General features: G+C 51.5%; 1 long non-coding RNA gene across 1 annotated transcript; it reads left to right on the top strand.

Annotated features, from left to right (window-relative positions):
• Positions 1–2024: 2024 nt before the first annotated feature.
• On the top strand, positions 2025–3973 carry LOC308046118. Its single transcript, XR_013922864.1, has 3 exons — positions 2025–2664; positions 2804–2864; positions 3357–3973. It is a non-coding gene; the product is annotated as an uncharacterized lncRNA (long non-coding RNA).
• The last annotated feature ends 2775 nt before the right edge of the window (positions 3974–6748 follow it).

Below are 6748 nucleotides of genomic sequence, written 5' to 3' on the forward strand. Positions count from 1 at the left end.
CTTGGATTATTCTTGGATTATTTTCTGTTCTATCCAGCAGAGCAGATGAGACTTGCTGCACAATGTAGTACTTAAATTACTCCCTGAAATGTGGATGTTGAAGTATTTGTTTAAGGTTTTATCTGTATTAAGGTCTTGTGCTGTGTTGGCTCTTCTCTAGTAACAAGAATGTAATTCCCGTGACTAGTGCTGACTTGGCTTGGCATCCTTTAAATAGCCAGAACTTATTTTTCTGTGTGTTTTACCATGGGACATTTAGGAAAGGTTATTTTTACCAAATGAAACTTTCTTTTCATGCTGTTGTTCCCTGAGGAAGTTCAAACTGGAAGCTAGCGTGTGACTTTGAGGTGTGTTCTCCTGTATTGCATCCCTGGACTGAAGGAAATATGAAGCCATGTCCACGTTGGTGTTGTAGCTGGATGCTGGTTCCATATGTTTGTACCTGGGGCGTGAGAATGGTAACTGCACAAAATGGGAGCAGGAGGTCCCAGTGCCCAGTGTGCCTGTAGCTGACATGAAATGCAGTCGAACCTCTGCAATCCCATGATGTGCAACCTCGCTCTTTTTCTGTCTGTTCCCCAGAATTGCTGATGGCGGTTGCTGCTGGTTCCAGCACTCTGCTCTGCACGTGCTGCCCGCCTGGCTGTCGTGCCCGTCCCTCTGCAGCCGCAGCTCTGGCGCAGGCTCCTCGCTCTGCGGACGAGCAGAGGCGGCTGTGCGGGCAGTGCCCTGTCTGGGAGCGGAGGAGATGCTGCCAGCCCGGTGTGTTCTCTGGCTTAGGGGCCCTGACGCAAGGTGTCCACAAGGAAAGGTTCTGACTGACGGGTGTGTTGCAGTTCTTGCTGAGTGCAAGGCACACAGCAGGCAGCGTGCCCAGCCAGCCTGTGCAGCACCTGGAACCACGGTCCCTGCTCTGTGGCTGTGTTCATTCTGTAACAGCGCAGCTGTTTGCTGCCACGCTGTGTCTCTGCTTTTTGTGTCACCGATTTCCAGTGGTCTTTGAGCTTCCCTGTGCAGGAGGGGGCTGAAGGGAGCAGGGAACACGGGTGTTCGTTGTGAGCATGAAGCCAAGCCTGGTCGCTTTTAAAGTCATGGCTCCATCAGTGATGTAGAGTAAATCTTTCTAAAACTGAACGTAGGTTATTGCAGGCCCTACTTAAAGTGATTTGGGGAAAAGCAGCATCAGTCTTCCCTCCTTGCTTTAAATCAGGCTTATTTCTTAGCTCTTCCCTGTATGGAAATTCCTGTCCATGTGTGCAGCACTGTCCAGATGTAGGGATGTGGGATGGCACGGGGGAATGCTCCAGAGAGGAATCTGCCAAGTCCTGGATGCCAACCCCGCCTTGGCTCTGTGCTCAGCCTTGCAGCAGGGAAGGCCGAGGCTGCTCCGAGGCAGCTGTTCAAACGCTGTCACCTCTTACAATTGGGGTTTGGCTTCAGGGGCACTCGTGCCTGTGAGAGGTGGGTTCTGCCACCCCCGAGGTCACTGCGGGCCAGGGGTCTCCACCTGCTCCTGGGTGGTGGCATGTGGGGCCTGGAGGTCCCGTGGCTGTTTGTTCAAGGTGCACAGAAACGGCTGCTATCGGGTCTGCTGTGCTGGTCACACCACACATGGGGCCAGCCCATGGTGCGGCTGGTGGGCTGTGCCGGTCGCACCATGTGCGGGGACAGCCCATGGGGTGGCTGGGGAGCTGTGCCGGCTGCAGCAGCCTTGGGACCCCCAACTCCAGGAGAGCAGGAGCCGCATCCTCTGGGGGCTGTGCCTTGTGTTTCCTATCAGCTTTGGGCCGGACTCGCCGTGTGACACTCCCAGGTCACTCACACCATCTGACACTCGCTCCCATCCCCGGCATCAGCCCTCTGGGTGCGGACAACAGCGCCCTGATTCCAGTGCTAGATTCCTGCTGGAGTCACCTGAATAAATGGTTTTTACCCTTTTTGAGCTACGTCTTTTGGATAGTGTTTAGTAGTATACAAATTATAAGCACATTTTCAATGACGTGTATTAAAGAGGCACCTTTTATTTGTATTTATCACATTTGATAGACAATTTGGTGCCTGCAGTTCTCTGTAACTTGTGTCTCACTTTGGGTGTATAAATTGTTAACCCTTTCAAACTTACCAAATATGGCTAAATAAAAATTTATGCTTAGGATAGAAAATTAGCAGCTTAATTACAGTACACTTACTCCACTGCAAGTGCCCTCATCTGTCCTAGCTGCAGGGTTGTTTGCTTTCCAAAGCTGAGACTCGAGCATGACCCCGTTTTTCTCAGTGCCGCGGCAGTTTTGCATGGCAGCACCAGACCCACGCATGCACTGACCGACTATGCAAGCGCCTGCTCGGGACCAGCGCCGTGTGTCCGGCTGCGGCCGTGGGTCCGACCCCTGCTCACCGCAGCCGCGTGTCAGCGCAGGGGAGCACGTCCCGGGTTCCTGCTTTGTTTGCACATCTTTGATTCTTTCCTTTGCAGAATTCTGCATTACTGACAAGGCTGGAGTGTAGCATAAAGTCAAAGGGATCTGAAATGTTGAAATGAGAACAAACTGGATTTCTGTATTGTATTGTTTTTTCTTTTTTTTTTTTTTCTTTTACCAGGGAAAACCTGATCAGTGTTCTGTGTGTAGCCTGCTGTTTTCCATGTATAAAGGCGTGTTCCACGTTGTAAGAAGAGGCAGTCACCTGTAACCGTACGAGCACTCAAAGCGAGGGGTTTTGTTGAATTTCCATGCTGAGGAAGCAGTTCCCAGTGGTTGGTGTGTTGCCTGTACTGGTGGTGATGGGGCTTCTGCTGTCTTCCCAGGCGGAGCTGTGCCGGCTGCCGCAGTGACCGCGTGTCTCCTTCCCCTCCAAACTGTGTGCTGGTGGGTGCTGTGGGGTAGGCGACTGCCTTGGGGACAAGGGGAGGTGTCCCCAGAGGCACATTTGGGTGGCACGAAGTGCGGGTCCCGTGTTCCTCCTGGTGTCCCCACCAGGTGCCGGCACCGAAAGCCTTTGGAAACAACATTCCACTGTTCTTTTTTTTTGTGTGTCTTTGTCATTTGCCTACTAATCCAAAATAATTTGGCAGTATCTGATGTTATCTGTGGAGGGAACTGAAATTTAGTTTTAATCTGTGGTGAGATCAAAGTACTACATGGTTTTCTTGATAAAAGCACCATAAAGCATTTACTATTAGGAACATTTTGTAAAATGAAAGTACCTGAAGACTTGTAGAGTATCTATATGAGGTCTAAAGGTTTAGGGACTCTGCTATTTTTTTTTAAAGGCGATAACACTCAATGTATCTGCAACTAGTGTTTTTTAAAAGACACAGATTAAAACTAAGTGTAAACACCGATTCTGTCTCACTCTAGGCCCTGCCGCACAAACGCGTTGCAAGAACGTCGGCGCTGGGTTCCTAAGGCATTTGTGCAGCGCAATAAGAAACCTTTCTGAGGTGCTACATTGCCCTGGGTAGGGTGACACAAGGGAATACAGGCTACAAGCACCCAGATTATTTTCTTGTGGCCTTCCAAATATCAATTTGTACAGATTTGCTCACCAACTGTGCCTCACCATTGATTAAAATTGAATTTTAAGTCCTATTGCAAATGCAGTTTCTCTTCTGGACACAATGTCAGATTTTACACTGGAATATCTACGGTTCTAAAAACTGCATGTCACATCACTGTACACTGGTACTGGGCTGTGGGCTTGACCACACCTTTGATATTCTCTTCTGTATTTTAATGTTTTTGAACTGTACAGTAATTTGGAAAGCAGGCTGTCTTTACTTGGGATTGAGCATTGTACCATAAATTTTAAATTATTTGAGGACAAGTGCATGAGACTGTGTCAATGCCTTTTATTATTTATTTGTATGTTTTATTATTCAAGGTGTATGCACTTTTAATATGCAGAATTTATATTTTTATGTTAAAAATCATTTTCTTTCAGAAAGAAGAGTTTGAATATGAGGAATTGGAATTAAGTGCAAAAAGGGGAATATGTAATAAAATACAATAAATTTATTACTAGGCATCCTGCCTGAGTGAGCGTTTTTCCAGGTGTGCATGGCCACTCTGGCTCTCGGGATGTGCCCGGTGCCAGGCGCCCCTCAGGGACCCTGCTCCTTGTTCTGGGGTTTGTATCGGCCACGGCCACCCTGGTGCCTCTGTTGTGGGTCTCTGACTGTGGTGTCCCAGCTGTGTCCCATGTCCCCAGGCTGTGGCAATAGTGTCCCTGTGTCCCCTCTGGTAGGCAGTGCTGGTGCTGCCCATGCTGCAGCTGCTCTGTGTCCCCAGCTGCTGTCGCCATGCAGCACGTGGCTCCGCTCCTCAAGCTTTGGTTCAGTTATCAGCCTTTTTTAATGGTTCTTCATCAAACTGAGCTTTAAACTGCACAAGGCTGGTAGTAACTGAGTGTTTGTGTGCTGCTCCAGCTCTGCATCCTAATTAAATGCTGTTCTTCATTTAGCAGGGTGTGCAGTGGTAGAGCGCAGATGGGCAGCTCCCGCCTCTGCGCCTTGGCTGAGCGAGGAGGATGAGGAGGATGGAGCGAGGTGGGAGGAGGAAGGTCCATGCTCCCAGCTGCTGGAGGGGGCTCCTCTGTCCCTGTCCCCGCGGGTGGCTGCGTGGTCTGCAGGTGACACCCAGGTTGGCCGAGCTGCTGCAGGCAGGGCTGGGAAACCTTCCCGGGGCTGTGGCTCCACTCTGGAGGGTGAATGGGCTGCAAGATGCTTCAGCGATCCTGCGTGTCACCTCAGCTGAAGAACAGGAGGGAGAAATGGAAGTCGTCATGATTGGATCTGCCCAGGAGCGTTTCCACTGCGTACTCGGATCTTCCTGCTTGACCGAGCCATCAGGTTGGTGTGGTAGGGGCTGGTGCTCATGCTTCAAAAACTTGCCTTTAAACAGAGTTTTTTATTCTTAAGGTTTCTTTCCCCTCTCTTCTCTCCTCCCTGCTCCTGTGTGCATTTTTGTCTTCCCACTCTGAGATGCAGCAGCCTGTAGCTGCCCAGGCACACAAAAGCATTTCTCCAGCTGGAGGGGAGGGCTGGGGGGTTCGTGCTGCTGCCAGGGCTGCTCAGGTCTGGCCGGGCAGGGCTGTGCCCACTGGGCTGTGGGGCTCTTGCTAGAGGCAGCAGAGGGTGGCAGAGGCATGACTCATGTTGTGGACTCTTGCCATGGCATTGGGCTGGCTGCTGCTGTTGGGTTCTCACCTCTGCTGTGCCCAGCCTCCTTATGCTTGCAATAGCTTCTTCTCTATAAATCTGATAACTGACTCCTGAGACAGGAAGGTAATTGTCACCTCTCCAGCCCTGGGGACAGCAGTGAGCTACACTGAGTTGCACAGTGTGCTGTGATTTCCAGCTCCAGATGGAGTGGGGCAAGGGCAGCTTTGCTGCGGGATGCTGGTGGAGGGAGTGGAGCTGGAGCCAGAGCCAGCAGCATCAGCCACAGGCTCGTCCATGCGCCGCTGGGCTGGCGGGACCCTGACCGGGACCCAAGCACTTCCCTGCTGTCTGAGCTCCGGGTCAGGAGAATATGCAGAGAAGAGACTGTTCTGCCTTTTTCCTGATTATGCTGAGCTTTCTGACATTACAGTGATGGTGCCTGTGATTGCCAGGGTCACCCAGCAGCCAGTACTAAAACCTTGGCCCAGCACTGGGAGCTGCACGGCCCGGCCCAGGGGGTCCCTGACTGCACCCCTGGGGCCTCGGGCACCACTGACCCCTCCAGAGCAGGCGGGGGGGTCACTGCATCTGGGGCTGGGGCCCATGTGGGCACCCCCAGCCCTTGCACCTCATGTGCAGCTCTTGTCCACGTTTCCATACACCCCACTGGGAATCAGGAGCTGGAGCTGACCCTTCTGGGGCTGCCCACAGCACTGGGTGATGGAGCTGGTGACGGTTCCCATCCTTTTATTGCACACCAGAGAGAGTAATTACTTCACGTCTTGTATGGAAATGGGGATGACAGATGTCATATTAAATCATAGGGTCATCACTTATTTATAGGTGATTACATTAAAGAGATATTAATATAGCCAAAGGCTTCGCAGAATTAGAGTTAATGTATTTTTGTTTATTATATTTGCCAATATTTCTCCAATCCAGCCAGGTTTTTATGGCCACTTATTAAATAGACAGCCCGCTGCAGTTCCCTTAACCTCGCTGGAAGGGTGGTGAGAGGACAATTGGAAAACACTTGAGAACTTTGATCTCGGAGTGATTAAATTTTATTGCCTCCTTGTTTATGAGAGTGTGCTGGCAGGTGCTTCGTGTGTGGGGAAATGAAGCGAGGGCAGGTTGGGACTCCAGCGGTGATTAAATCTGGGTTAGCGCAGGGCTGGGTCTCGCAGATGTTGGTCCTCAGCTGGGATTAGCACCAAGCTAAACCAGGATTAGTTTATTGCAAAATGAGGTGCAGATTTCTGACACCCCAGGAGCAGGAGTGTCCCTGTCCCTGTGTGCCTGGTCCCGCAGGGCTGCGGCTGCCCCACTGCTGGCTTGGGGGGGCACCAGTGGAGCCCCCAGCCCGTGAGCAGCCGGAGGAGCCACAACAGCCCTGGGACCTGGCCCTTTGGTGGCTCCGTCCTGCAGGGGCGGCTGCTGGTTGTGCCACTCGGGAGGATCGATGTGCGAGGAGCTGCCCGCTCTGCCCGCAGGCAGCTGCTGTCTGCTGGGATATTTATTCACACCCAGGTGCCTTCCAGAGCCAGAACAAAACCTAATCTTTGGAGGCCGTCAATAAATTATAACATA

The sequence above is a fragment of the Nesoenas mayeri genome (genome assembly GCF_963082525.1).
Source record: "Nesoenas mayeri genome assembly, chromosome: 15".
NCBI classification, from domain to species: Eukaryota; Metazoa; Chordata; class Aves; order Columbiformes; family Columbidae; genus Nesoenas; species Nesoenas mayeri.